The sequence below is a fragment of the Notamacropus eugenii genome, chromosome 6 (genome assembly GCF_028372415.1).
Source record: "Notamacropus eugenii isolate mMacEug1 chromosome 6, mMacEug1.pri_v2, whole genome shotgun sequence".
Taxonomy (NCBI): domain Eukaryota; kingdom Metazoa; phylum Chordata; class Mammalia; order Diprotodontia; family Macropodidae; genus Notamacropus; species Notamacropus eugenii.
This window is the reverse complement of record NC_092877.1, coordinates 205,978,694-206,006,661: the sequence shown is the minus strand read 5'-3', so window position 1 is coordinate 206,006,661 and position 27,968 is coordinate 205,978,694. Positions and strand designations below refer to the sequence as shown.

The window sequence follows — 27,968 nt, the reverse complement described above, 5'->3', positions numbered from 1 at the left end:
CAGATGAGGAAAAACAAAGCATGCCATCAGAAGAAGACATCAAAGTCAAGGCTTCTACATTCACAACCTCCCCAAAAAATATGCAATAGTCTTAGGCCATGGAAGAGCTCAAAAAGGATTTTGAAAATCAAGTAGGAGAGGTGGAAGAAAAATTGGGAAGAGAAATGAGAGCCATGCAAGAAAATCATGAAAAGTGAGTCAACAGCTTGCTAAAGGAGACCCCAAAAATGCTGAAGAAAATAACACCTTTAAAAATAGACTAACCCAAATGGCAATAGAGGTCCAAAAAGTCAATGAGGAGAAGAATGCTTTAAAAATCAGAATTGGCCAAAAGGAAAAGGAGGTTCAAAAGCTCACTGAAGAAAATAATTCTTTAAAAATTAGAATGGAGCAAATGGAAGGTAATGACTTTATGAGAAACCAAGAAATTACAAAGTGAAACCAAAAGAATGAAAAAATAGAAGACAGTGTGAAATATCTCATTGGAAAAACAGCTGACCTGGAAAATAGATCCAGGAGAGATAATTTAAAAATTATTGGTCTACCTGAAAACCATGATAAAAAAAAGAGCCTAGACATCATCTTCCAAGAAATTATCAAGGAAAACTGCCCGGATAATATTCTAGATATTCTATTTTACCAGAGAGTAAAATAGAAATGGAAATAATTCACCCATTCCTCCTGAAAGAGATCCCAAAAGGAAATCTCCTAAGACTATTGTAGCCAAATTCCAGAGTTCCCAGGTCAAGAAGAAAATATTACAAGCAGCCAGAAAGAAACAATTCAGGTATTGTGGAAATACAATCAGGATAACACAGGATTTAGCAGCTTCTACACTAAGGGATCAAAGGGCTTGGAATATGATATTCCAGAGGTCAAAGGAGTTAGGATTAAAACCAAGAATGAGCTACCCAGCAAAACAGTATAATACTTCTGGGGGAAAAAATGGTCATTCAGTGAAATAGAGGACTTCCAAACATTCTTGTTGAAAAGATCAGAGCTGAATAGAAAATTTGACTTTCAAATACAAGAATCAAGAGAAACACAAAAAAGATAAACAGGAAAACAAAGCTTAAGGAACTCATTAAAGTTGAACTGTTTACATTCCTCCATGGAAAGATGTTATTTGTAACTCATGAGACCTTTTTCAGTATTAGGGTAGTTAGAGGGACATGTGTGTGTGTGTGTGTGTGTGTGTGTGTGTGTGTATGTATGTATGTATATATTATATATGTATAGGTATGTATGTGTACATGTGTGTATGTGTATATATGTGTGTGTATATATATATATATACATATATATATATACATAGACAGATAAAGGGCACAGAATGAGCTGAATATGAAGGGAGAATATCTAAAAAAAATAAAATTTGCTGTTGAATGGAATGTACTAGGAGTAAGAGAAAAAGAGATAGAATGTAGCAAATCATCTCACATAAAAGGGGGAAGAAAGAGCTTTTCCAATGGAGGGAAAGAGGGGGGAAATGAAAGGAGATAAGTGAGTCTTATTCTCATGGAATTTGGCTTAAGGAGGGAATAACACACACTCAATTACATATGGAAATCTGTTTTACCCTGCAGGAAGGCAAGGGGGAAGGGGATAGGAGAGGGAAGATAATAGAAGGGACAGCAAATTGGGGAAAGGGATAATCAGAAACAAACACTATTGTGGGAGGACAGGTCAAGGGAGAGAATGGAATAAGTGGAGGGCAGGACGGGACAGAGGGGAATGTGGTTAGTCTTTTACAGCATAACTATTATGGAAGTGCTTTGCATTATTACACATGTGACCTATATTGAATTACTTGTTTTCTCAATGAAGGTAGGTGGGGAGGGAAGGTGAGAATATGAAACTCAAGGCTTTAAGAATGAATGTTAAAAATTGTTTTAGCATGCAACTGGAAATTAAGCTATTCAGGCAATAGAGTGTAGAAATTCATTTTGCCCTACAGGAAACTAGAGGGGAAAGGGGTGGAAGAAGGGTGGGTAATAGAAGGGAGGACAGACTGGAGGAAAGGTTGGATGGGGTGCATGATGTTGGTGTGCATGCTGTTCTGGGGTGAGGGAGAAAATTTTGAATTCAAATTCCTGTGGAAGTGAAAAGACTCAGCTCAAATACCACCTTTATAAGAGACCTTTTGTGGTATCCCCCAGTATCTGTTTGTATGGCTTCTATGTACTAGTGTCTGCAGCATAACATGGAAGGTATGTTACAGCAGGGCCCCATTCAATGAGTTTTAATGTCTATACTACCAGTGGCTCAATGTTTCACCCAGGCCTGTGAGATAACTCCACTTCTCCTTAGGTTTAATTTGCTTATTTCAACTCATTTTCACACTAGCAGCTCTAAGTTCCCAGAGATAAACCATCACTGCAGGCTTATATTCCAACTCCCTCAGGATCCTAGGGTTAAGCCTGTTGAGGGGAAATACTCAGTACTTTAGTTCCTGAGCCCCATTCCAGGTTTTCTTTCTGTTCAATCAGACATTCACAAGGCAATTTTTCCACACTGTGATATTTACACAGCTAGCCACTCACACAAATGATACTTTTAGATCTTAAACATTACTGTTTACTTAATAAAAAGGTAATATATGTATGTATGTATGTGTATATAAAACATACATATACTAATATATTAAAGCAAAAACATATATAATCATATATCACAAATACTCATATAAACTCAGACAGAACACACCCTCCCACAAAAGTACATAGTATATACATAGTGGAAAGTGGGCACCCTTGTAAGAAACTGGCAGGAAAAGGCATGAGGGAGGAAAACTCTTATTTGTTTAGGCAGCTAGGTGGAGAAGTAGAGAGAGTTTTGGACTTGAAGTCAGGAAGACTTGAATTCAAAACCAGCCTCAAACACCTAACAGTGACTAAATTAAAATGGATTAAAATGGAGCTCACAGTTCACTAGAATATCCAAGTGGTTGCCAAACACCCTCTGGTTTTCCTCTTTAATCTAGTAAGGTGGTAGCAGAAAACAGCAAGCCTGTAGAAAATTCAGCTTTATCTTTCTCCAACTCTAGGTGTACAAGTTTTCAGATTTTTTCAGTGTATTAATCATCTATACTGATCATTTTTTCCCATAAAAAATACTATTTGTTATATGTGATGGCTTCTTGGCAGAGGGAAAGATGCTTGGAATAACTAAAATGATATAAGAAACAAAATATCAACAATAATATATTGGTAAACTATGAATTCATGAAAGATGGAGCATGCCGCTCACCTCCTGCTAGAGAGGTGGTGGATTTAAAATAAAGAAGGAGGCATACATTTTCAAATATGGCCAATGTGGGAATTTGTCTGGCTGGACTCTGCATGCTTATGGTAAGGGTTTTATTGGGGGGAAGGGGGGAGAGAATACATGTTTTAAATTTTTTTTGAAGTCTTCGTTGTAATCTCATTCGTCTAGTTTTTAAAAGTTTTTAATTTGCTTATTTAAAACATATTGCTGCCATACAAGAGAAACATCACTCCACATAATTGACATTCCAAGTCCTCATATCTACATTATAATTTTCTCTCCAAAACTGCCTAAAATGTTGTCTAAAAGCTGTTGCTTTGTACATATATTTTATATTAAAACTATTTTTCTACTCATACTACATATCAAAACATTTAATCCATAAAAGTAGCAATATCCCACATAATTTATAATTTATAAATCTTTTTCCTTTGTACAAAAATGCTTTTTCCTCCTTTCTCATGATTACTCCTTATGAAAAAGGCATTAAATTAACTATGTAGCTTACTTTTCATTGAATCTGTGTCTTCCATGTACCTAGTTATCTACATACCATTTCTCCGGAGGTGTAATAAGTGTTTAATAACCAGCTCTATGAAAAACAAAACATAACACTTTAAAATTTAGCTTGCATTATTAACATCAGGCTGCTAGGTGGTGCAGTGTATAGGGTGCTTGGCCTGAAGCCAGAAAGATTCGTCTTCCTGAATTCAAATCTGGCCTCAGACACTTACTAGCTATGTGACTCTGGACAGCTCGCTTGACTCTGTTTGCCTCTGTTTCCTCCTGTGTAAAATGATCTGGAGAAGAAAATGGCAAACCTCTTTGCTAAGAAAAACCCCAAATGGGGTCACAAAGTGTCAGACACTACTAAAACAACTGAACAACAACAAAACAAGGTAATATTTTTATCCATCACTTTCTTAAGTCTAGAAAATTAATAAAACAATAAATCAAGCCCTGATCTGGAATGCTTATCTATTTCTGAGATATAAATAAATGCTCACTTTGAAAGTATAAGCTAGCAAGCACACCACTGCTTTTTCATAATTAGAATACACATTCCTTGAGATTAGCAACTGTTCCCTTCCCCCCAGTTTTATGTCCCTATTGCTTAGCATAATGCCTAGAATAGAGTCATTGTTTAATAAAAACTTGACTTACTGACTTGCCTATGGTCACACAGATAGTAAGTATCAAAGACAGGATTTACTCTGTATTTACAGTATACAGTACCATGCTGCTGCTGCAGTATAAGGCAAAAAAAGATTATGTGCCAAATAAATGGTTCATAGAAGTCCGCTCATCTTTGGAGCAGGAACAGTTCCTATGGATGGGATTGTAAGGGAAGATTTCATGGAATGGATTGGATTTGACTGGGCATTGGAGTATAAAACATCATTTTAAGGGCAGCATTATGTCTTCATTCTTTGTGTGGACTAGTCTACTCTATTATCCTTTGGCCACAGACATTGCAGCCCTACAGCAAGCCAGTTGTTACATTCTTGCACATATAAATACATATATGTAATTCTACAAGAGCAACTATGTGAAACCATTTGTGGATCTGTGTAAATACATCTCCACTCCTGGAATAGCAATTCAAAGTCCAATCCTTAACAACTCTGGGTTAGTGGTTTCATCTTGCACAAAAGACAGAATAATCCAACATGCTGATGGACTTGCATCAGAGGGCCATCTGGTGTAGATGCTTTCAAATTTAATATACTCGAAAATGCATTTTATTTGTTTCTTAACAAACATCTATCCCTTTTTTTCTCATCATATGCTTGGGTTTAGATTTTCCATAGAGCCACAGACAACTTTCTTCAAAGTAAATAATAAAACATTTGAGTGACTGAGAGCATAATTGACTTCATAAATCTTCAAAGTTTTGGGAGTTGGTTTTTAAATTACAGAAATATTTTCCTGTGTTATACCATTGTATTTCTTTTTATAGAAATGTTTTGGAAAAGTGAAGCTTTACCACCATTGCTTTTTAAAGATTTATTTGTGTTTTTAAGAAATATGGAGTGTAACAGAATCTAAGTGTAGGGCAATCAGATTTTTTTAAATGTTTATTTATTTATTTTTAGTTTTCAACATTCATTTCCACAAAATTTTGAGTTCCAAATTTTCTCCCCACCTCTCCCCTCCCCCGCCCAAAACGCTGTGCATTCTGATTACCCTTTCCCTCAACCTGCCCTCCCTTCTGTCACACCCCTCCCTTCCCTTATCGCCATCTTCTCTCTTTTCTTGTAGAGCAAGATAAATTTCTATACCCCATTACCTGTATTTCTTATTTCCCAGTTGCATGCAAAAACAATTCTCAACATTTGTTCCTAAAACTCTGAATTCCAACTTCTCTCCCTTCCTCCCTCCCCAGCCATCCCCCATGAGAAGGCAAATAATTCAATATAGGCTATATATGTGTAGTTTTGCAAAAGACTTCCATAATAGTCATGTTGGGTAAGACTAACTATATTTCCCTCCATCCTATCCTGCCCCCCATTTATTCTATTCTCTCTTTTGACCTTGTCCCTCCCCAGAAGCGTTTACTTCTAATTACGCCATCCTCCCATTTGCCTTCCCTTCTGTCATCCCCGCTACACCTCACTTATCCCCTTCTCCCCTACTTTTCTGTAGTGTAAGGTAGATTTTCATACCAAATTGAGGGTGCATGTTATTCCCTCCTTAAACGAAATGTGATGAGAGTAAGTTTCACTTTTTCCCTCTCACTTGCCCCCTTTTCCTCTCCATTGAAAAAACTTTTTCTTGCCTCTTTTATAAGAGATAATTTGCCCCATTTAGTTTCTCTCTTTCTCCTCCCAATATATTCGTCTAATATTTTATTAATTTTATTTTTTTAGATATCATCCCTTCCTATTCAACTCACCCTGTGCTCTGTGTATGTGTGTGTATGTGTGTGTATAATCCCTCTAACTACCCAAATATTGAGAAAAGTCTCAAGAATTACAAATATCTTTCCATGTAGGAATGTAAACAGTTCAACTTAGGTAGTCCCTTATGATATCTCTTTCCTATTTATTTTTTCATGCTTCTCTTGATCCTTGTGTTTGAAAGTCAGATTTTCTATTCAGATCTGGTCTTTTCATCAAAAATGCTGCAATCTGCTCCAAGCCCAGTGCGATTCCTGTGTACCTTCCAGGCTGTCTTGGGCTGGAAATCTCTTTCACTCTTTTGTTTTGTGCCTTCTGCTGCTCTAGAATTTGTTTAGGGTCATTTTTTACAGGTATTTTATGGGCTATGGGGGGAGAGCTAGAATAGGTGCGTCTTTCTACTCTGTCATCTTGGCTCCACCCCCTCAGATTTTTAAAAACATAATTCTAAGGACCCTTTTCATTTGGATGTTTAAATACATGTATTTTATTTCAAGTGATCTTAGTTTCAAGAATGTAGAACTTAAAATCATTGCATCATTATGATCATACTAAAAAACAGGGTGTCCCCAAAGTCTTAATGCAGTTTTAAGCTTGTTAAAAACTTTGGGGATACCTTGTATGGAATTTCAGAATGACAGAAGAAATACATAAAAGGTTTTAAGAACAATTAGTTTGATGGGATACTGGTTGAGATGGGTAAGAGAAAAAAACACATAAAGTTGGAGGGAGAGAGAGATATTGGAAAAGAACAGGCATATAAACTAACTTTTATTCATCGTGGAGATGATAGTCCAGCAATTGGATTTTCCTCTCCTTTATTTGCATTTTAGCATTTTTCACTGCTCACTAGCACCACCATTTGGCTATTGGTGGGGAAAAATAAAAAAGAAAATTCAAATCATTCTGCTTAGTTTAAAGTTTGGTAAGGAAGGAAGTTTAAGCTATTGGTTAAAATGAACTTTCAGGAATATTTACTATTTTGTGATCTTTGAAAAATTACTTGCTCTCCCTGGGTCTCAGTTTCCTCATCTGTAAAATGAAGGGGTTGGATAGATGGCTTCTGGGGTCCCTTCCAACTATAGTTCTACGGTGCTGTGATCTGTGAACTAAAATTATTCACATTGTCTTCCATTACGATCAATAGTAAAAATTTGCTTGAGTGAGACATAAATCTCACACTCAAAGCATATAGTCATAACAACTCTATTCAAACTTATCCACACCCACTGTTAAAGGGACGGGCACTTGGTCGGGCATATTTTCTTGATCCAATCTTAGCTTCCAGATCCAGTAACAGGGCTGTCTACTTCTTCCCTCATACTCATATTTTTTTCCATGGTTACAAAGACAACATTCTCCATCTCCTTGCTTCCCAGCCTCCCATAATGATAATGATTGTGAAAAGGTAGGAGTTTTTGTCAACCAGGGTGAGTCTCTAGTCCATTAAGTTTATGGGTGGTGCACTGGGAAGAGATTATGAAAAACAGGAGAAAGGGGAATTCCTTATAATCATTTCTAAATTACTGTCATGATAAAAATAGGATGTCACCCACAGGTACTGCATCTTTGTGGTTTACTCTCAGGACTGTTTAGAAGAACTGACTGATATGACTGAAAATAGACCCTCTGGTCCAATTAGAGTAATTGGGGTTTTTTAGCCTGGAGAAAAAAGAATCTAGGGAGTGATATAATTATTCTCCCAAGTATAAGAAATGGTTTTATATAGTAGATGCTGCTGCTGTTCAGTTATGTCTAACTCTTTGTGACCCATTTGGTGTTTTCTTGGAAAAATGATTTGCCATTTCCTTCTGCAGCTCACTTTACAGATGGGGAAACTAAGGCAAACAGAGTTAAGTAACTTGTCCGGGATCACACAGTTAGTATGTGTCTGAGACCAGATTCGAACTCAGGAAAATGAGTCTTCTTGACTCTAGGCCTGGATTCTATCAACTGTGCCATCTAGCTGCCCCCTTATAGAGTGGATATGGAACACTCTTTACAGGAACCTGAAGGAAAGGAAATCAACTTAAATAAAGGCATTATTGTTGTCATTCAGTCCTGTCTGACTCTTCAAAATCTCATTTAGGGTTTTCTTGGTAGGCAATAAATGTCAGGCATATCACATATGCCACCATACAAGGGCATCCAAGTGCTTCATGTGTCTACTGGACAGTGCAACTCCTATATTTACCACCAGATGGCATGTGCTCCCTCTCCTTCACAGGTACAAATGGGACCAACGTGTATCCTGCAGTTAAGCCTTCTTTTTCTCTATTTCAGGGCTTCTTAGTATCTGTTCTTAACTCCTAGCTACCAGCTTGGATATATTTGCCATTGGACACCTCAATCAACTGCAGTTGGGGATATTGTCAGGTATTAACTCACATCTCTTCCCAGAGGTCTCTAGTGTGTCCCCCTTCAGTTCCTGCCAGCCAAGCTGCCAGGGATACCCCTTGTTTGTACTAGATACCCAAGGAAGCAGAGTCCCTAGATATAGCAAGAGAGAAACATACAATGAAAAATTAAATGCTGAATTCTTATCGGGGTCTTTACAGGTTCCCAACCTATACCAAATCATTCCCTAACCCCCCCAACCCCCTCGTTGGTCCTTAATGAAAAATGAAGCGAAACCCTATTAAGATCTTCTTCAACTTGGTGGAATAAAATTAAGTCAATTTTTTCATTGTTAGAATGTCAGTCAAACTCTGCTTCTCAGAATGACAACCATCCCAATATTTGGAAGGTATAGTGTTACAACTTTCCCTCAAAATTGTCTAAATTTTCCACATAAAATACATAATTCTCAATTTCTTCATCTGTAAAATGGAAATAATAATAGCACCTTCCTCCTAGGGTTATTTTAATGATCAAATGAGATAATATTTGTACAGTACTTAGCACAGTGTCAGGCCCATAGTAGGTGCTTAATTAATGCTTATTCCCTTTATAACTTTCCTTCCATTATGATCAATATTCCTCTTTCTTCTCCTGATCCCCTGCTTTTGTCTTCCATTCAAGAAAGGCTTGGTTCTCAGCTTTTATTCTTCTACAAAGGTTTTTCATAAAACGTACTGCGGATCTGACAAAACCAATATATTTCCTTCAATTTTTTGCTTGGTTAGTTTACCAAGAACAAATCAGTTTTGCTTTTAAAAAGACATAAGAATCTTTGCAGATAGATAATCAACCAAGTATAAATGTTTCATGTTACTTAGTTTCAGATGAAATATGTTATATGAATTTCTATTAATATTTTAATTCACTTCAACTATCAAGTATTTCCTGGCTGCCTACCTATAATGTAGTGTGTAAGGCACATACTATGGGAGAAACATTCTGGTGTAGTGTGATGGATAGAGGCCTGAACTTGAAGTCAAAAAGACCTGGGTTCTAGTCGTGCCTTGGATACTAGCTTTGTGACCATGAGCAAGTCACTTAAGGACTTGTGTCCCCAGGCAAATAATATGCTGAGTTGCCAGTCTTCTTTTGTAATAATAAGAACAGCTAACATTTATATAGCACCTGCTATATGCGAGGTGCTGTGTTAAATACTCTACAAATATTGTCTCACTTGATCCTCATCACAACGCTGGGAAGTAGGTGTTATTATTATGCCTATTTCACAGCAAATGGAGGCAAACTTATCCAAGGTCACACAGTCAGTGTCTGAGAATGGATCTGAACTCAAAGTCTTCTTGGCTTCAGGCCCAGGGCTCTATCCACTGTACCAGGGAGTTTCCACACTGGGAATTCTCTGCCTCAATTAAATTACAAGTCTGAACAAAACCAACAACAGCTATTTGCAAGGTACTATGTGACCCTGGGCAAGTCACTTAACCCTGTTTACCTCAGTTTCCTCATCTGTAAAATCAGCTGGAGAAGGAAATGAAAAAAAAACAATACTCCAGTATCTGTGCCAAAAAAGCCCAAACCCAAATGCAGTCAGTCACAAAGAGTTGGACATGACTGAAATGACTAACAACAAAAGGGACACAAAGATATACCACATAGACTATTTCAGGGACTTACAGTCCAAGTGGAAACTGACAAGTATACAAGCAAGTAGGGTCTCAAGGAGAGTGAGGAAAGTACAAAGAAAACATCCAAGGAGAATGTAGTGAAAAATTAGAAGAAGGAGAAATCATTTTCAACTAATAGGATCAGAGATCAGAGAGAGCTTCATGGAAGAGGTGACATCTGAGTTGGCAACTGCATGCCCCCACTGAGGGACCTCGGTGGATGGAACTAGGAGACAGATGTGGGAGATATGGAAGAGGCAGAAATGACTGGACTGGGCAATTGATGGTGCAAGTGGGATCAGTCAATACGGATTCAAGACGGGGGCAGCTAGGTGGCAAAGTAGATAGAGCAGTGACCCTGGAGTCAGGAGGACCTGAGTCCAAATCTAGCCTCAGATACTTACAAGATGTGTTACCCTGGGCAAGTCACTTAACCCTGATTGCCCCTCCCCCCCAAAAGAAGGAATTTTAAAAAGATTTAGGAGGGAAAATGATTAATTTGGTTTTTGGTAACTTGAGATTGAGGTGCTGGTGGGACACTGAGGTAGAGATGTCCAGCAGGCAACTAGCAATGAACCTGGGGAAAGGTTGGGAGTAGCGATGTAGTCATTCAGTCAATAAGTGCCTGCTATGGGCGGCCACACAAAAAGGCAGACAGTTCCTACCGTCAGTGAGCCAAGTGGGAAGAGACAGTATGCAAGCAACTATTTGCAAACGAGATGAGAGAGAATAAATTGGGGACAAACAGTCTCCGAGGAAGGACAGTAAGATTAAAGGAGACTAGAAAAGGCTTTTTGGAGAAGGTGGAATTTTTGCTAAAGCCAGGGAGACCATGATTTGGGAGTCATCTGCATATAGGTTGGAAATTCTCAAGCTTGTTCAGCATGACCTTATCTGGAATCCTGTGATTAAGTATAAGTTTTATTGAGAAAAATGTTGTGTTTCCTTCTAAATATTACTCAAAGTAGAAAACTCCATTCAATTTTAGGGGGGCAAATCCAATAAGAATTGTAGTAAAACAGTTTAAAATTACAGTGTAGCTGCTAGAGCAGTGTTGGAAAGTTTTCATGAAGGAATTTACAAGTAGTCAAGCCAGTCCAGCAAAAGTTTATCTGAAATGTTACATAGTGAAATAATAAAGCTGCTTGTTTTCAAACAGAATGGATAGCTTTTATAAAAAAATCGTACTGATAAGACTATCAGGTCTTGGTTACAGAAGGAACTGTCAAGTTGGTTCACAACCCTAACATTCTGGAAATACCCAGTTTTACCTCAAAGCCAAAGATAATTTCTCTGGGGAAAAATAAAAAAAATGCTAATGATTGGAAAAAAAAAACGCTTAGGGTTTAGTCTTGCAGATGACTTAAATTTAACTGTGTAATTTAAATTGGAAAAGGACCCCAAACAAAGGTAAACATTTTTTCTTTTAAAGAAAACGGTGTTCCTCCCCTTCCCCACCTATTATCCTGATGGGGAGTCAGCTTTAGAGAAGAATGAAGGTAAAAATGAAAAGGTGGACCTAGCTTGACAAAATCAGGATCAGAATGCATTATGCTGCCCTTTCAAATGTCTTGCAATGGCTTTCCAAATCTATATTAAGCAAAAATAACTTCAACATAATTCCAGCTTTGGGCAGTGCTTTGGATTGTTAGAAGCCCAGTTGCCCAGTGACACTGTTACGTGGAATGGGAGCAACCAAGTAGAACATCAGAAAGCTTTCATGTTGATTCTCAGCATGTCCAGAAAGCTTGAAATGGCTTAAAGTTCTGACTTAAAGTTCCAAAGCAATTTGCTAACACAATTAACTCTAATGAATTGTTTAGAATTTATTTGCAAAAAAGAAAAAAAAATTATTTGCAAAAAAAAAAAGTATTGTACCTCACAAATAGAGCTAATTGATTTGCAAAAAAAAAAAAGTATTGTACTTCACAAATAGAGCTAAGTCCAAACTTAAATCTCTTATAAGACTCTCATCAAATTCAGTCTTCATAAGATCACAGGATTTTGAGCTTCAGGAGACTTTAGTGATCATTTAGTCTTATTTTAGAGATATGAAAATGGCCCATAAAAAGGCTTTGATTTGCTTAAGGTCATTTTTTGTTGTTCTTCCAAACAGGCCAAGAAAAGCTTGCAAACTGAATTTAAGGAGTTGATACTTGGTAGTTGCTTGGTTGAGTAGTCTACTAGTACTGCTCTTATTCAAAACAAGTTTAGAACCCAATTCCTTTCTCTTTATTTATTTGTTTGTTTGTTTGTTTATTATTTTTCCTTTTCCCTCCTTCTCTCCTCCCTCCCCGAGACGGCATGCAATCTTATGTGGGTTCTACATGTACCTTCTTACTCATTTTCACCTTAGTCATGTTGCATGGAAGAATTAAAATGAATGGGAGAAACCATGAGAAAAACCAAACCAAAACAAAACAATAAAAAAAATAGTCTGCTTCAATCTGCAATCCATTTCCACAGTTCTTTCTCTGGATGTGGATGACATTTTGCCTCAAGAGTCCACTGGGAATTTTTTAGGTCTTTGCATTGCTGTGAAGGGCTAAGTCTACCAGCAAAATTCCTCGCACACTGGTTGTTGCTGCATACAAAGTTCTCCTGGTTCACCCAGTTCTTTTCTTAAGAATTGTTCTTTCTAATCATTGTTACATCTGTCCATAATAAGTTGAATGCCCAAAAAAACAAGGAACAAAAACAGGATTTGAAGCCTACCGAGGCCATCCTTGCCTCTTATGATTTGAGTTCTTTGTTTCAGCTTTGCTATTGGCAAAATGACTGATAAAATTCGACAGGAGAACTGAGAAAAAATAATAGAAATAAAATAGAAAGGTTATTTAAGTTCTGACTGATACAACCAGAATGATTCTTTAAAACCTGGGTTTGAGTTCCAACCCTCACAGTTAACTAGCTCTAGCAAGTACTCTCTAAACCTCAGCTTTCTATAAAATGGGTTTAATCATAGCTTCTCAGCCTATCTCATAGCTGGGAAATCAAATGAGATAATATATGTGACAGTGCTCTGAAAACTTGACAGTGTATTGTAAATGTTAGGTGGGGTTATTCTACTTACCCAAAAGAGGATTAGGAACAGGTTCAGTCTAAGAGAACTCATTTAAAATTACATTGATATACCTTGTATTTGCCCTTACCTAAAACTCCATCTGGGAAATTTGAATTTGCCTCATTTCTAGTTCATCCCAAAGAGTAAGTTAGTCCCCTGTGTAAGCAATAAACTCCTAATAAACATTTGAATATGAAACATTTCCTAGAACATATAAAGACTAGAAATGGGTCCCTCTCTGAGCCCCAGTAATCAAGGGAATAGATGGAGGTAGAGTTCTCCATTGTCATGTCTTCCCAACATAAACAAAACCAAGATGCCATCAGGAGAAGTCCAAGAAGTATGAGTGAATTTGGGAATATGGGTGAAGGCTGCATCCTCTTCTCCTTTGTCCTTACTTCCTCTGGAGGATTCACTTGATCCAGTATTCGTGGGCCTGATCCATGCCCATCTCAGCTTTTGGTCCTTCAGCATTTACACTTAACACAGCCTGGAGAGATCTTGGCACCTCCCATAGCTGCTCAACCAAGACCCAGCTGGTCTTGCTCAGCTGGCACTCCATGCCTGTCTCCATCATTCCCATTCTCTTCCAATCAGCACATGTACTTGAATAATACAATAATCTGATAATAAACATTTATAGAATATATTACAGCCAAAACATTTTCACATACATTATCCCATTTGACCTTCAGAATAACCTAGATAATAGTTGCTAATAATTAATCATTATTTTCACATTTTACAGATGTAGAAACTGAGGTTTGGGTTATGTGATTTGCCCAAAGTTTTCCTTAATTTTCAAGCATAAATGTGTCCTCAGGTCTTCTGAATTGAAATATTCTGTCACTTTTGTGTGATGAAAAAGTATAAGTATACCATAGATACTTTCTGTTAGTCTATTTTCTCATTTCCTGAATGAAATTACTTGGTGATCTCATTCATTCAATAAATATTCTGTGCATATAGGACACAAAGAAATATAAGATGTTATCTCTACTTCAAGAAACTTATCTGATTAGTGGGAAGATGAGGTAACTTGTAGGTAATCATAATGGAGTGCACAGGACAGGACAAAGAGAACGGAATGAAAGATCACAGAAAGGAGAGGTCAAGTACAGCCATGTAAGTCAGGGCAGGAGTCCTGGGAAGGACGGCGTCTGATGAATCTTTAAGAAAAGGAAGAATTGCAATCATAACAGTGGTTTTAGGAAAGGTTTGGTTCAGGCTGGTGGTGTTAGGCTCTCTCCAAGTAGTTTAGGTGTGATAGTGGGATTAAACGAAGTACTCTTAAATAGCCAGACAGTTCAGTGAAGCAAGAGTATTCCACAAAGACATTGACTGAAGACACAGAACTGGTTCAGCTGAGCATAGGCGCTGTTGTGCCTGTGGTGCTTGTTGGTGACCTGTTTGTTTCTTTGTTCCTAAAGAGGAGCGATGGTTTCAGGAGGGTGATCCCTTGACTTGTAAGTGAATTGGAGTGAAGTAAGGCCGAGCTGTGCAAGGTCATCAGCCTCACTCTGTCTCCCAGAGTCATCTGAGTCCAGTGACATAGGTCAAGATGATTGGCCATGGCCTCAGCGCGGTGGGAGACCTTGGCCTTTTTAAGCTATGATAATTTGCAGGACAAGCATCTGGCTGCTGCTCCTGACATTTTGTACTCGGGCAGCTGTGAGTCAAGTCACCAGACTGAATGTTTAGTTCCTTGAGTCAGTTAGGTCTCAAGGACAGTTTCAGCATCTTTTAAGGAAAACAGTTAGGGTAGCCAACATGGAAAGAGACTCTGCTAGATACCACAACGGTAACAAAACGACAATAACTGACATTACCTAGATTATTTCATTTGATCTTTACCACAATACAGTGAGATAAGTATTGTAGACTTTTTTTTTTATCCTATAACAGGTAAAAATGTGAGAGGAGACTATTTATTCCATGTGTGAGGGAGGAGGGAGAGGGCAGGAAAAGATTGAAATATTACACATAGTTTAGTTTGGCTGAAATGTAGAGTACTTAAAGTGGGGAGTAGATATGCTAGAATTTGAAAAGTAGGGAACAATCAGATTTTTGAGGGCCTTGAATGTCTAGCCAAGAAGCTGATATTTTATATGGTAGGCAGTAGGGAACCACTGAAGTATCTGAGCGTACTCAGGCATTCAGATTGCTTTGAAGGAAAACAAAAGTAGAGGTACCTGAACTTCAGAGAGACCTGGAAAGAGGGGAAGTACAAAAGCGCTTTCTTTTGTTTTGTATGTTCATTCACTTGGTTCTGCCTTGTTCAAAGCAAGGACTTGTGTAAAAAATTTTTATGCTTTATTTTGTATATTGGATTATTTGCTTTCCTTTGTAGTTATTGAATGTATAATAGAACAATTTTAAGCTTGATGAGAGGGGGAACACTAGAGACAGGGAGGCTGGTAAGGAGGCTATTACAGTAATATAAGGAAGAAGTTAATGAGGATCTGACCTAGTGTAGTAAAAAGGGAGATGAAAGAGGGGATGGGTATAGAGATATTGTGTAGGCAGCATCAACAAGACTTAGCAGTTTGATTGGACGTAGTGGTTGAAAGACAGTAAAAAATGACTCTGAGATTTCTAGCTTGGGATGAAGCCATCAACAGAAAAAAGGACATTTTGGGATGCAGAACACATGATTTTGGGAGGTGATGAATTCAGTTTTAGACGTGCTATATTTGAGGTGCTGGCAGGTCATTCAAGTAGGAGTGTTCAGTAAACCTCTCAAAGGAGAGGTCAGGGCTGGAGACACTGACTTGGGGGTTAGCTGCATAGAAGTGATGATTAAAAACTTGGGGAATGGATAAAATTATCAAGGGAAAGAGTTTAGAGATCAAGAAACACACCAAGGATAGAGCCTTGGGTGATGTCCACATTTAGGAAGGGAAAAGAAGAGGAGCCATTGAAACAGATAGGAAATGAATTATCAGGAGGGTAAAAAAAGAACCAGAAAGAGACCACCATCATGAACATCAAATGAGGAAGGAACATGAAGGAGAAATTTATCCCTAGTGTCAAAGGCTGCAGAGGAAAAAGTGATGATGACCCTCTGAAGGTCTTTGGATTTGGCCATTTAAGGAAACCCTTTATCTTGGCCTAGTTGTCTTCACATGCTCGGTTAGCCCACGGACAAACCCCACGACAAGGTCATGGGTGTGCTGAGCATGGTGATAATATTATGCACAACATGTGGACTGACTTTTTGCTGAGTCTGAAGACTGCCACACACATTTATGGAAAATCACGCTCCTGGGTTTCTTGGATCAAGATTTTGTCTGGATGTTTTCCAAATGGCCCAGCAGGGTCCATACTTTATGACCAAAAAGGAACTAAACCTTTCAGAAATCTTAGTAAGACAAATGTTTCCTAAACAAATCTTGAATCTTTCAGGATGTAAATCCTCCAGTAGAGTGATCTGGAGCATTTCCTTCTTTCATTCCTCCTCCCAGCTGTTATCCTTTCCACAGCTATCAAGAGGGAATGAGAGCCACTCCCTATTTCCTGACCAAATGCCTCTTAAGTCATATCACCTCTCCATTTATAATATATTATAAGAAAAATAACTTTGGTCCTGGAGGATACATTACTTTTATACTGGCCTCTCTCCCAAAAGTGAAGCAAAATTTCCTTTTCTGAGTAAATTTTAAATGTTCCTTTAATATAATGACATTCTTGGAATGTGTTTTAAAAATCTGGTTTAGGCGGGATATACTAAATGACAAAAATAACTTCATTTGCAGATTTAAAATAAGAGTTGCCAATGTCCCATACTATTAAAAGTGAAAGAAGGATGTTTCTTTCACAAACAATTTCTCATATCTGCTGACATTCTATTACTTTAGAGTTATAAATCATTTCCCCAACTGTCAATCAACTCCTTTCTTATTAAAGAAGCTTACTGTGCCGACTACTGCTCCAAAGATAAATGGAATTTTAAAAAAAGATAAGGGGTTAGGAACAGAAAGTAGCTATGCAAATAGATTAATTTTCAAATAATCCAGTAACCAACAAGCTAGTTAAATCCTAAATTTCTTTGCATTTGGTTTTGGTGAAAACATGCAGCTGGTGTCTGAGTCACTGAGTGGGTTTCTTAGGATGAGAATGTGTTCTTATATTATTATTACATCATAGATACACACACCCCTTTTCTCCATTCTTATTTTTATCCTGATGCAATGTATAAAATAGGAAGTAACCGTCATGGACTTGTCAAGTATATATTAAAAACCTGGCCCCATTTATTTCCTGGTGTTGGGGGCCTTCAGATGGGCATAGGCTTCGTTAGAACACATCCATATCAGTGAGATTATGGACCCATGTGTGTTTGAGTGGCATTTGTAATAAACATCTAAGTTACAAAGGTATTCAAGTGTTATGAACCTTATATTTTACAAAATGAGCCAACGGAGTCTCAGAGGACATCAGAACAGCTTGTGAAAAAATGAGTGACATGGCACAGTCGTCAGCTTTGGAGTTAGGAAAACCTCAATTCAGATGCTTCCTCTGGCACACCAGGGATGACCTTGACTTGCTCAGGATCATACTGTTTCACTGTCTTTCTTTCAGCCTGCTTGGCTACATCACACAGTGCAGGAAGGGGAATACTATCTAACGAGGCTGAAAAGGTAGGTTGGGACCAGGTTATGTAGGACTTTAAAAGCTGAACAGAAGACTTTATATTTTATTCTAGAGGCAATAGGGAGCCACAGTAGTTGGTTGGGGGGGAGGGTGAGGGAGTGTGGAACACATGGTCAAATCTATGTTTAAGGAAAATATTGGCAGCAGTGTGTGAAATGGACTGGAGTGGTGAGAGACTTGAGGAAGGGAAACCAGTGAGGAGGCTGTTGCAATAGTCTCTCTGAGAGATGATGAGGGCCTGCATTAAGATGGTTGCTGTGTGAGGAGACAGAAGGTGTTGAATTTGAGATATGTGGTAAAGTTAGAAATGGTAAGAGAGGAATAAAGGATAATGCCATGATTGTGAATCTGAGACAATGGAAGGATGGTGATGCCTTTGTCAGAAGTAGGGAAGTTTGGAAAGAGAGAAAATTAAAGCGGGGGGGAGAACAAGTTCAGTTTTGGACTTGTTGAATTTAACACTTCGAGTTTGAAGTCTCCAATAGACAATTGATGATATGGTACTGATACTTGGAGGAGAGATAGGGGTTAGATATGTAGATTTGATGTAGATCTACCTAAATATGATAGCTAATATCATATTATTGATTACCAAGAGAGAGGTTATAGAGGATGATGAGAAGAGGGTAGAGGATAGAACCTTAGGTTGGTGTGGATGATGAGTCAAAATAAAATGAGGAGTGGTCTGATAGGTAGGAGAGGAACCAGGAGGGAGCAGTATCACAAAAACCCCGAGGAAGAGAGGGTGACCAATAGGGTCAAATGCTATGGAGAGGTCAGGAAGGATTAAGACTGAGAGAAGACCATTAGTATTGGCACATAAGAGGTCATTGTAACTTTGCAGAGAGCAATTTTGTTCAAATGATGAGGTCAAAAACTAGACTGCAGAGGTTTGATACATGAGTGAAAGGAGAGGATTTTGTATTGCCAAGGAATATTCACAGCATTGGTGGTGACAATGAATATGCTGGCGTAGTTCTCAATTGCAAAGTATAACAGACACACCATATAGAAGACAGAAGAAAAACATTTATTCAGACACCAGGTAACCAGATCCCAGAACCAGAAAGCAAAATCTATCATAGTAACCAAGAAGTCCATACAGGTTATCACTTCAGGGGGCAAAGCCATTCCCAAACCTCCCTGCCCCCTGCTGGGACTTTCCACAAACACTCAGGAGCCTTACTGTGCCTGCCTACCTGTATCCTTCCCAGCTTTGACTAGTCTCACCAACTTCCTCCCAGCTCTGCTCCACCCATCCTGTTCCACCTGTTCAGCAAGCTCCTCACGCCTCATCTGACTTAGGCTTCCATGTAATCTAAGCAAGAAGTCTTCTATTTCAGTAAAGATTCATTTCCTCCTCTGTGGGTTTATACTTAGTTTTGCTGGGCAAATTCTTCTTGATTGTAATCCTGTATCTTTGCTTTTTGGAATATTGTATTCCAAAGTCTCTGCTCCTTTATAGTTGTAGCTGCAAAATCTTGTGTTGTCCTGACTGGTTCCTCAGTACTTGAATTGTTTCTTTCTAGACTGCTTGTAGTATTTTTTTTCTCTGACCTGGATACTCTACATTTTGGTTCTGATATTCTTTGGAGTTTTTGTTTTGTGGTTTCTTTTAGGAGGTGACTGCCAAATTCTCACTATTTTTCCTTTGCTTTTTGATTCTACTAGATCTGAACAGTTTATCTTCATTCCAACCATTTTCATCATTTCTTATAATATGATATACAGGTTGCTTCTTTTTGGTGATGGCTTTTGAGTAGTCCAGTGGTTCTTAAATTATTTCTCCATGATCTGTTTTCTAAGTCAGTTGTTTTCTCATGTGAGATAACTTACATTTTCTTCTATTTTTTAAAAAAAATCTTTCCATTTTGTTTTTATTTTTTCTTGTCTCCTAGAGACATTTATTTCTGTTTTGTCCATCCCAATTTATTTATTACTTGGGTAAGGTTTTGCTTTTCTTTGTACTAAGCTGTTGATTGTTTTTCCTAGTCTCTCCATAGCTTCTCCTTTTCAAATTTTCCTCTGTTGCTCTTATTTACAAAATCATTTAAAAACTTAAAAAAACCCCTCCTGCATCATTTCTTCTAGGAGTGCTACTTGATCTTGTAGTCAAGGGGGGGGACTAATTCCAAGATCATGTTCTATGTGACCTTACATTTGGGACTTGGAATGCAGAGTCTGTTTCCCTTTGGAGACATTGTGCTGATGGTCTGGGCTCAGGGCTGGTGGAGTCTGTGATTATCTCTGGCCATCCCTGTGCTGCTGGCCTGGTTCAGAACTCTGGGCATTGAGACCTTACTCCAGATCCCTCTGAAACCTCCTTCTTCCCTCCTTATCTGGGCTCAGGGCTGAGTCCTTGAAGAGCTCTGGGAATCTCCACTTGGGGCTCTGAACACTGGGGTCGGGACATTCCTGGTCCCTCTGAGAGAAACTGTGTTGCTGGTCTTGGCCAGGTAGGGGTTGAGTCTCAGATCAGATTGGGGTATCCTTATTCTAGGACTCTGATCTATAAGCCTGACCCACTCCTGTTTCACAATTCCTACCCTGATCATTTGCCTGAATTTGTGATGTTGGACTAGTTAAAGATATCACCCACTATAGATTTTCCTTCAGTTTATCAGTTTGGCATTTTTCTTAGATCATTGTTATGAGTGGAGCTAGTTTATACAGCTTCCTTCTACTTTACCATCTTGGCTGATTCCTGTAATCCCAATGATTCTTTTTTTTTTTTTTTGTACATTACTGTAACATATTATATATTTATTTACTTTCTTTTTTTAATGTTTATTTATTTTTACTTTTCAAAATTTAATTCCTTAAAATTTTGAGTTCCAAATTTTCTCCCCATCTCTCCCCTCCCCTCACCCCAAAACACCGAGCATTCTGATTAACCCTTCCACCAATCTGCCCTCCCTTCTAAAACCTGTCCCTTCCCTTATCCCTATCTTCTCTCGTGTCTTGTAGGGCAAGATAAATTTCTGTACCCCTGTTACCTGTATTTCTTATTTCCCAGTTGTATGTAAAAACAATTCTCAACATTTGTTCCTAAAACTTTGAGTTCCAACTTCTCTTCCTTCCTCCCTCCCCATTCATCCCCACCGAGAAGGCAAACAATTCAATATAGGCTATATATGTATAGTTTTGCAAATGACTTCCGTAATAGTCATGTTGTGTAAGACTAACTATATTTCCCTCCATCTTCTCCTGCACCCCATTTCTTCTATTCTCTCTTTTGACCTTGACCCTCCCCAAAAATGTTTACTTCTAGTTGCTCCCTCTCCCATTTGCCCTCCCTTCCATCATCGCCCCCCTCACTGCTTCTCCCCTTTTCCCCTGCTTTCCTGTAGTGTAAGATAGGTTTTCATACCAAATTAAGTGTGCATGTTATTCCCTCCTTAAACAAAATGTGATGAAAGTAAGCTTCACTTTTTCCCTCTCACCTCCCCCCTTTTCCCCTCCACTGAAAAAGCTTTTTCTTGCCTCTTTTATGAGAGATAATTTGCCCCATTCCATTTCTCCCTTTCTCCTCCCAATATATTCCTCTCTCACTCCTTAATTTTATTTTTTTTGATATGATCCCTTCCTATTCAACTCACCCTGTGCTGTGTGTGTGTGTGTGTGTGTGTGTGTGTGTGTGTGTGTGTGTGTATAGAATCCCTCCAACTACCCAAATACTGAGAAAAGTTTCAGGAGTTACAAATATTATCTTTTCATGTAGAAATGTAAACAATTCAACTTTAGTAAGTCCCTTATGATTTCTCTTTCCTGTTTACCTTTTCATGCTTCTCTTGATTCTTGTATTTGAAAGTCAGATTTTCTTTTCAGCTCTGGTCTTTTCATCAAGAATGCTTAAAAGTCCTCTATTTCATTGAATGACCATTTTTTCCCCTGAAGTATTATACTCAGTTTTGCTAGGTAGGTGATTCTTCATTTTAATACTAGTTCCTTTGACTTCTGGAATATCCTATTCCATGCCCTTTGATCCCTTAATGTAGAAGCTGCTAGATCTTGTGTTATCCTGATTGTATTTCCACAATACTCGAATTGTTTCTTTCTAGCTGCTTGCAATATTTTCCCTTGACCTGGGAACTCTGGAATTTGGCTACAATATTCCTAGGAGTTTCTCTTTTTGGATCTCTTTCAGGTGGTGATCTGTGGATTCCTTGAATACTTATTTTGCCCTCTGGTTCTAGAATATCAGGGCAGTTTTCCTTGATAATTTCATGAAAGATTGATGTCTAGGCTCTTTTTTTGATCATGGCTTTCAGGTAGTCCCATAATTTTTAAATTGTTTCTCCTGGATCTATTTTCCAGGTGAGTTGTTTTTCCAATGAGATATTTCATGTTACCTTCTATTTTTTTATTCTTCTGGTTTTGTTTTGGAATTTCTTGGTTTCTCATAAAGTCATTGGCTTCCATCTGCTCCATTCTAATTTTTAAAGAACTATTTTCTTCAGTGAGCTTTTGAACCTCTTTTTCCATTTGGCTAATTCTGCTTTTGAAAGCATTCTTCTCCTTATCAGCTTTTTGGACCTCTTTTGCCACTTGAGTTAGCCTATTTTTCAAGGTGTTATTTTCTTCAGCATTTTTTTGATTCTCCTTTAGAAAGCTATTGACTTGCGTTTCATGATTCTCTTGCATCACTCTCATTTCTCTTCCCAATTTTTCCTCCGCCTCTCTTACTTGATGTTCAAAATCCTTTTTGAGCTCTTCCATGGCCTGGGACCAGTGCAAATTTATTTTGGAGGTTTTGGAAGCCTTGACTTCCTCTGAAGGTATGCTTTGTTCTTCCTTATTTGAAAGGATGGAAGAAAATACCTGTTCACTAAGAAAGTAATCTTCTATAGTCTTATTTTTTCCCCCCTTTTTTGGGCATTTTCCCAGTCAGTTATTTGACTTTTGAGTCCTTTGTCAAGAGGAGGGTATACTCTGGGGACCTGTAAGTTCTCAGTTTCTCCAAGGTGGCACAATTGAGGAAGAGGAGTTTACTCCTCTCCTGGTCTTCACACTGGTCTGGGAGCAACCAAAAACTTTTCTGCCCAGAATCTGTGAGTAGTAGAATTCCCTCTCCACACCTGCCTTCAGCTCTGTCAGAGCTCCTCCTCCTCACCCCAGGGCCGGGCTCAGGACTGAGATTCAGATCAGTTGCTCAATTCCCCCAGGGGTTTTAGGTGGAGGGTTCCACAAATGGATGCTGCTGCTGCTGCTGCTACTGCCATCACCTGGGGCTAGGACTAGGGGAGGACCCTGTCACTGAGGTGAAAAAGCTTTCTCACTGGCCTTTGAAGCTGCCCTTGGCATTTGTGGGTTGAGGGATCTGAGCATTGCTGCTGCTGCTGGGGATTCTGCCCTGAGGCCTGTTCTGGTCCTGTTCCTCCCAGTGCTGTGTGGCCAAGGCTGGGCTGTGCTCTGCTCTGTGCCCCCTGCAATAAACCTTTTCTGTTGACCTTCCAGGCTTCCTTGGGCAGGAAATCTCTTTCACTATGTTGTTCTGTGACTTCTGCTGCTCTAGAACTTGTTGAGAGTCATTTTTTACAGGTATTTTATGGGCTATGAGGGAAGAGCTAGAGTATGTGCATTTTTCTACTCCACCATCTTGGCTCCACCCCTCCAATCGCAATGATTCTTAAATTGCTTCTTGATTTGTTTTCTAGATGAATTGTTTTTGATGTGAATTCACTTTCATTATCTTCTATTTTTGCAGTCTTTTCACTCTGTTTCAATATTTCTTGTTGTCTCACTGAGTTATTAGCTTTCCTTTGGTCCATTTCATGGTGTCTGCTACTTGGTTACTCGGCTGTAGGCCATAGACTGGGTTGGGGTCACCCTATTTCAGGGTCTGAGACACATACATAGCTGCTCTTCTTCATTTTACATCAGCACCTCTGCTTGGTTTTGATTTCACAAACATTATGCCGCCCCTAGGATAAATTCATCACCTGTAAGCTCCTCATCATGGCTTTTGATCTAGCCTTGATATTCAACAGTCACAACAATTTCTCAGGACCCTCAGCTGATTTATCCTCTGGTTGGAGGGCTGGAGGACAGAGAACTCCCCCCTACCCCCCAAGGCCTTTCTTTATAAGAGGGCTCCAAACTTTGCAGCTTAACTCTTAATTTTCCATCAACTGTCTGCTTTTGATTTCAACTCAGTGAATATCATGCCTGACCTGATACATTCTGGCATGCCCCACCCCTTTTCAGTTTCATTTTATGTATCTTCCTTGTAAGATTGGAAGTCAGGAACTCTTTTTCTTATTTTTATCCTCAATACTTAGCACAATATCCAACATGTTGTTATTGTTCAGTCATTTCAGCGGCATCTGACTCTTTGTGACTCTATTTGGGGTTTTCTTGGCAAAGATATTGTAATGGTTTGCTCTTTTCTGCTCCAGCTCATTTTACAGATGAGGAAACTGAGGCAAATAGGGTTAAATGACTTGCCCAAGGTCACACAACTAGAAAGTGTCTGAGGCCACATTTCAACTCAGGTCTTCTTGACTCCAGGCTAGGCACTCTATTCATTAAACCACCTGTAACTGCCCCCTGTCTAGCATGTAGTAGGAATTTAATAAATATTTATTGACTGCTGACTATTATTACTCTTTTCTGTTTCTGCTTCTTGCCCAGGATGCAGCTTAGACCAAGTCTGAGCTGAATCTTCAACCTTTCAGCAACCACAAGTCAACAGAAGTCTAGCTATAAGTTCTCTTCTCAGTCTGTCCTGGAGTCTCGATCCTCTGGGGTCAAAGCTACATAGCACCTTCTGGCTGGCCCCTGTTCCTGCTTCCTGCACAGTACAGAGAATTAGGCACAGTCCCTGTTCAGTCTACAACCACTGCTTTCTGGAAAATACCGCTCTAGATCTTCCCTGCTGCTCCTCCCTACAGGTTGCCTCTTTAGTCTACACTGTATTAGCCATCCAGCCCTGAGGTCACAGCGACACAGTTCCACTCCACTTCACAGGCTAGACTCCAGTTCAGTTCTCATGCTGAAAGGTTCCCCCCTCCCAGCTGGACTTTTTCTCCAGTGCCTGCAAGCCTCAGTTGGTTTTCTTATGATGACATAGCCTGGAAAAATGACTCACTGTAGATTTCCTGATTATTACTCAGTCTGGGGCTCTTACTATATCTTTATTAGAGTAGCTGTGGGGGAGATCAGGGCTGTAGTGCTCCCTCCTACTCTGCCATCTTTGTTGGTCTTCTTCCATCTGTTTGCTTTAACTCCAGCCCTATGGAAAGATAGCAATCTTCTCAGAGAATTGTAGTAAAAAGGAAAAAAAAGGAGCACTCCCTGCCAAGATCATGTAGATTAAAAATAGTGAGGCCTGGAGTAATCAAAGTGTGATAGAATTGTAGGTGTGCACCTGACTGTTACCACCGAGGTCAAGAATCCAGTGTCCACATCCAAACATCTGTTGCTGTCAGATGTGAACAGTGAAGATCCAGGCTTAATTATGAAGTTCTGGAAAGTTTGAGTGACTGTTCACAGAAAAATAAATAACTCCTTTGGAGACTAACCTGACTCATTTCATGAAAACTGTATGCTGAGCCCTTCCTGTTTTTCATCGTGGGAGGGTCATTTATCCTAATTTTAGTAGAGGCTCATCATAATGTTCCCTTATGTCTTGGAACCTATATAATGAGTTCCTTTTGACATGTCAGTCACTGAGCCTTGTTGGATGCAGTTCAACTTTTATGAAAAGTCTCCCCATAAGGACTCTGTTGTTTGTATTAAGGTTCCAGTGTTCTTAAGAAAATCACACTTCAACTAATTTCCAACACATTCTAATCAGTCTATCAGTAAGTATTTATTAAGTGTCTCTTAAATGTTTGGCTCTGGACTAGGTGCTTTCAAGCATGTCCTTAAAAAGGGTACCCCAAAACATCAGAGCTAACAAGCTGTCATGGTATCTCACCATCTCTGTGATTTAGTAGGTATAGAAAACTCTTGCAGTGGGATCTCCCTCCACTGATGCAAGTGGGCAACTGGCTATCTTAGTTGGTTAGAGCGTTGGGGACTTGTGTCTTCCTTGTATTTTCCCAAGGTTAGTATGGGAGGCAATTCACTAATTAACAGTTCTTTATAAAAATCTCATTTTAGCCTCACAACAACCCTGAGAAGTAACTAGCCACTATTATTATCCTGATTTTACAGGTGAGGAAATTGAGGCAGAAAGAAAGTAGTTTGCCCAGAGTCACACAGTAAATGTCTAAGGCTGAATTGAACTCAGGTCTTCCTGACTTTGTGCAGCACTATGGCACTACCTAGCTGCCTCTAGTCTTAAGTGGTTTATTTTATGCATTTAAAAACGTCCTGAGAAAAGGTCCATAAGCTTCATTGGATTTAAGGTTAAGAAACATGAGACTAGATAATCTTTAACCTTGATAATCTCACCTCTTGCACGAAGCTTTCCCTGACTAGCCTGGGTAAAATCAGGGTCTTCCTTCTGAAACCTCCTGTTGTAGTCGCTCCTTTGGCACATTTCACATACACACACATACACACCTCATACATCTGTGTATATATGTCTATGTGTCTATATGTATTTATGTATATCTATAATATAATGTAACATAATATATATGTGTATAAAATGTAATTTTGCATAGTCTCTTTCAAAAAATTTGATGGCTTTTATTGCAAATTATTTCTTGATATCCTCCACCCTGCCCATTGGATCTTTGATTATGACAACAAAATAATCATTTAAGCAAAACCAATTAGTAAAGTGACCTCATGTGACAATATATACAACATCCCAACTCTGCAGTCCCCCACCTCTCAACTGAGAGAAAATAATATTATTACTCATAACCATAAACATTGTCATAATAATAATATTATCTCATATAATTCATTCCTCTGGCCTCATTGCACTGAAACAGCTGGAGAGGAACAGCTGGAGAGCACCTCCATCTTGCTCGGTGTCTTTGATCAAGGACCATGGGATGGATAGAACTTAGAGGACAAGAAATCAGGTTGTACTGACCGGTGAGTCTCTCTTCCCTCTTACCAAACATTTGTCAGCTGACTTGTATTATGTGTCCAGTCCTGAGAGGCCATATGCTTTTCTAACTGAAGCATAGAATGAAGCAAAGGTGAAAATTTCTTGCATAAACTTTCTACTAGAATAATCAAATCATGAAAAACAAAGAGTTATAACAACATTGGCTAACCGATCAGAATCGGAAGGCCGAATCAAAAGTCCTGGTATCAGCATTTACCAGCTGTCAGAGGGCGAAGGAGAGATCCACTGTGGACGTCAGTAGACTATAAAACCTAATCAATAAGAAACTCCCAAGAAGAACTGAAGTAGAGGATGTTAATGAAATGTATGACAGAAAAAAAAAAGATGGGCTAGTCAGGTGTCAAGAGTGAGGGATAGCTAATAGACAGCTTATGTGCTCCTCTGGTATCTTTATGATGTCAAGTAAAGGTCCCCAGGGTATTGGGTGAATGCCTTGTGATAAATTTATGGGAGGACATAGAGAAGAGTCACATGGGGTGGGCAGGCATAATTTCTATCTGCATCATTGGAAGAAACATCAACAGGTACATTTAAGTATTTTAATCTTTTGAATGACTTTCTCTGGACCTAAATTTCCTCATCTCTCAGATGGGAATATAATGTTTACATTGCCTACTTGCACAGGGGTGTTGAGAGGAGAACACTTTGTAAAACTTAGAGTCTACAGATCCTTAAATATTTTACCAACTGGCTTATAAATGGTAATTTCTGTGCTACTGAAGATCGATGTGGGAGAATAACTGCCAGCTCATGAGTTTATGTTAATTAGATGAATAGTTAAATTTTGCAAGGCTTAGCATTCAAATATAAAATGACATTTATTTACTGTTATTACTTATTAATCTTCTCCACAGTAAGACCAGGAATTCTTAACTTTTTTGTGTCATTAGCAATTAGCCTACTGACCCCTTCTCAGAATGTTTTAAAATACATAAAATTAAGTACATAAAATTACAAAGGAAACCAATTATATTGAAATACAGTTATCAGACTTTTTAAGAACATGTTTGTGGACCCAGAATAAGAAC

The 27,968-nt window shown here is 38.7% G+C and overlaps 1 protein-coding gene and 1 long non-coding RNA gene across 4 annotated transcripts in view; both read left to right on the top strand.

Moving 5' to 3' along the window:
- Positions 1-11,525, top strand: part of CHAMP1 (chromosome alignment maintaining phosphoprotein 1) — a 46,517-nt gene extending 34,992 nt beyond the window's left edge. For 2 of the 3 annotated variants that reach the window (XR_011969855.1, XR_011969854.1), the window contains exon 5: positions 4-1,107. The gene's annotated coding sequence lies outside the window, so the exon portion shown is untranslated. Of the gene's footprint in view, positions 1-3 lie in introns of all 3 variants that reach the window. The other variant, XR_011969856.1, reaches the window with a different exon arrangement.
- Positions 11,526-20,762: 9,237 nt separating this feature from the next.
- Positions 20,763-27,968, top strand: part of LOC140512619 (uncharacterized) — a 69,062-nt gene continuing 61,856 nt past the window's right edge. Inside the window, exon 1 of the long non-coding RNA XR_011969857.1 lies at positions 20,763-26,903. This is a non-coding gene — a long non-coding RNA (uncharacterized lncRNA). The remainder of the gene's footprint in view (positions 26,904-27,968) is intronic.